Below are 4,081 nucleotides of genomic sequence, written 5' to 3'. Positions count from 1 at the left end.
GAATATAGTGTAAAGAAAAATTTGGGGTAAAGTAGAATATGATAAGCAACTAGTCAGAGAAACTATGTCCTTAATTTTCTAACTGTGGGGCTATGAACACAAACTGGGAAAAATTAGAAGAAGAAACAGGGAGAAAAAGACTCCTGTGGGAAGCTTTTGGTCCCAAGCATCAGGACAAAGTAATTTTCCCCGAAGCATTGTGGGTGTAATAATAATTCAAAGTTTAGAAGTTTGGGGAAAACTTGGTGGTGTTCTCTCTCAAACTGAAAGCTTTCTTGGGAAAAACTTAATCTCTCTCTAAAAAAAGTAAAAGCCTTTCAGAACTTTCTCTCTCGGATTCTCTTTCTGTAAAGGTAAAAATAAGAATCACCTGGAGATATTAGTATGGGAAATCACCTGTGATTCGCTATAGGAAAAAACAACAATCCTCTTGGAACAGGGCAAAACTTCTCTGCTAAGTTCTGTCTTTCTTTCAAGCCGGGAAAACAGCAGTTACTTTGGACCTTAGCCAGAAATCCCTCTGCAGCTAGAGCCTAGCCATAGACACAGGAAAGTCAGGCAGAGGAAGCAGTAAAGCCCAGCTGCGCCTGCAACTGTGATGCGGTGTCAGGGACTCTGTCTGAGGGAAGATCCAAGCCAGGACAGGACGGAGAAGGGACAGATTTCTCCTGGAGAGGTGTAGGACCTGGGGAAAGTCGCTAGAGTCTGAGGCAGATTCAGGGAGAGAAGCCCCTACCTCCAGAAGCAGTGAGCGGAGGAACAGAGCTGCAGTCTAAGACATCTGAACCTCTGCATCTGAGGAGGAAGGAACAAGCAGGTTGAGATAAAGATCTATGAAGGAAAGTCTCTCTGAAGGAGCTGTAGGAAAGCTTTGAGTGCTTTCATTCCTTTTCACTGACTGGCTGGGGCAGATGAGCAAGCATCGAGGGAATTTTGGTATCAGGAATGCCTGCCTCACTGTGTGCTCATGACTCTGATCTGGGGCTGGCACCAGATGAAAGAAAAACACCTATTAAGGCCAGCTCGGGGAGAACAGAAATCTTTTGACTCAATAAATCTCCTGAAGTAAAGAAAAAGCTTTTTTGCTCTTGATTTTCAATACAAAAGCAAATCCAGTAAAAGGAGCCAGAAGTTGGCTCTCAGATGCAAAAGGAGTTATGGGAAATGGAGTCTAAAAGGTATCTCAGAACAGCAGGCCAATACAGAGAAAGGCTTTCTGGGAAATGTAGATTTGCAGCTAAAAATGGCAATATTGCCCAGAAACTGTTTTTTCAGCTCAAAATGAATTTCCTTTCCTAAGCATTGCTAGAAAGCTTAGATTTACTTCCCAAAAAAGCTGAGAGCAAACACACAGCTTGCCTCACAGGAGAGAATTAAAACCAAAAAAAAACTTATGAGATTGAGTTGTGTTTAAGATTCATGAGTAACATTGATATCATTAAAAACTGCTCAAGGTAAACTTAAAAAACAGCTTTTAAAAAATTAAGAAGGAGGAAAAGTGAGAGTTTGCTGAGTGTCAGCTCCAGTGAAAAACTGAAAGGATATGGAACTTTCAGCTGTGATGCTTTTGGCTGTACAGGCTCCTTTGAGAAAGTGCCTGATATTGTCTAATAGCTTCACAGAATGTTTTTTACGGTAGCTGGATGACAAAGCTACTTATAAGGGCAGTGGAGTCACTTAGAAATATATTATGCCCCTTAAAAGGTTTTTCTTCTCATTCTCTTTTCTTCCTTTTTGGGTTTGATAAGTTTATTCTTATTTCTATTTCCTAAATGAAGTTTGTAGAAAATTATTCTCTGTCTTGTAAGAAGATGTTAAATATCTTCTAGGTGTCAAGAAAGCTCTTTTAGTTGTTTGCTAAGTTAGATATTTGCTAATGGTAGCCCTGTAGAGAATTTGCTAAGAGATTCTTCCTAGTGTAAGCTAGTTCTGTTAAGAGTAAAAAGTATCTTTGCTAAGGTAGTCCTATAGAGTTTCCTTAAGAATATAAACTTGTAAGAAGTATAAGTAAGTATATGTTGAATGTGAGTTTATGCAAAGTGTAAATGTTGGATGTGAGTCTAAATGCTTACTGTGAATACATGTAGTAAAAGGCCATGCTAGTTGTAAATGTAAGTTTAAATAAGACGTGTAAATAAAGTAAATCATAGAAATGTAGATTTACGTATTAAGGTGGAATAAGCTTTAGGCATAAAGATATTGTGTAGGCTTAAGAAAGACTTAGGTATAATAAGGTAGGATATAGGCTTTAGGTCTAGGGACATGGTGAGGGTTAAATAGAGGATTATGTGGTGGAGGTTTAATAAAAAAACTAATTTACAGTACAGTAGGTTTTTCCCAGCCTGGGATGCAGAAACAGCATCCATAGCAGACTGCAAACATGGCAGTTCGAGAAGCAGCCAACAACTGCAAGAAGCAGCTTCAGAAAGCAGCAGCAGAGCATGGTCTGCTGCTCCGGCCAGGCGTCTGTGGCTGAGACCCGTGGAGCTGTGGGGATACTTTATGTGTGCTGAAGTGTGATACTTTATTTGTATGTTAATAAAGTTTGCCTGGGGATCAGAGGTCATAGCCAGCCATAAACAGAAGTCAGGTGGTGGTAGCACACGCCCTTAATCTGCTGCAGTTTAAAGCAAGTTACACAATAAGACAGATTCAGATGGAACAAGACTTTAAATGGTTTACAATGTGTGTAAAAATGTACGTAGGCTTGCAAGAGAAAAGGAATATAGACAGTTATATTAAACAAACACAAAGTTTAAAAAAATAAAGTCTTTAAAGAGAAAGTAAAAGTAATATAAAAATAAGTCACATAAAGATGGATTTTACACAGAGAATCTGGATCGTGCTGCTTTTGATACTTTTAACTGTAGAGAGACATTTGATTGTAAAGGCAGTTGAATTAAACCAATATGTATATTTTAAAGGTATCTTGACTTCAAAATTTGGATCTAAAGATATGTTGCTTCAGAAAGGAGGCTCTGCTTTTGTTTCCACAGAAAGCAAGAGGCTATGGATTTGTTCCAGATTAAGATACATCAAGTTTGACCAGTCAAGACCCCCTGAAAGGTTTCTGATAACACCATGGCCCAGATGATCCAACATCCAGAATGGTTTCAAGGCAACTGGCTCAGACAATATAGCCACAGACTACTCCATAATCCTAAAATTGGGAAAGAAACTGTTCTTGCCTGGACTATTTGATCAGGCTGGACATGCAGGACCCATAGGTGACCACTGAACTTGCTTGGCAAAATGGTCCTTCAGGTTCCTGCTTCTCAGAGAAAACTGCCAGACATTCTACAGAACACAGAGAGAAGTGACTGAGAGACTCTAGACCTATGGGCTGAAGACAGATGCCCCAACTTTACAGAAGAACTTTGGATGACTGTCCAGGCTGCCAGGTGTCTCTGTCTACTCTTGCAAGACTCCTAAAAGTTGCTTTCATCCTTCTCTCATTTCTCAGGTAATATTATATCTTTCTGAGGTCTTTGATGTAGTTGAAGACTAGATAGTTATAATTTTCCTTAGTTATGAGAAAAAATTAGATAAGAAACCTTAGACTAACAAATATAGAATAGATAGGATATCTTTTTAATTTTGCCAAATACAAATAGACTAGATATTATAAATAGACTAGATATTGTAACTGTAATTCTTGCTTGATAATTTTTTGTTATATGTAATTTTACTATGTTAAAGTTAAACCTTCCTTTTTGAAAAAAAAGAAAAGGGGAAGTGCTGTGGGATGTTCTGTATGCTGTGAAAATGTGCTCTGATTGATTGATAAATAAAGTGCTGATTGGCCAGTAGCCAGGCAGGAAGCATAGGTGGGACAAAGAGGAGAATTCTGGGAAGTGGAAGGCTGAGGATGAGACGCTGCCAGCTGCTGCCATGAGTAGCAACATGTAAGATATTGGTAAGCCATGTGGCAAGGTATACATGAATAGAAATGGGTTAATTTAAGATATAAGAATTAGATAGCAAGAAACCTGCCATGGCCATACAGTTTATAAGTAATATAAGTCTCTGTGTGTTTACTTGGGTCTGAGGGCCATGGGATCCAGGCAGGAACAGGATAACT

The sequence above is a fragment of the Peromyscus leucopus genome, chromosome 5, assembly GCF_004664715.2.
Source record: "Peromyscus leucopus breed LL Stock chromosome 5, UCI_PerLeu_2.1, whole genome shotgun sequence".
Lineage (NCBI taxonomy): Eukaryota > Metazoa > Chordata > Mammalia > Rodentia > Cricetidae > Peromyscus > Peromyscus leucopus.
Note: the sequence above shows the minus strand (reverse complement) of the source record.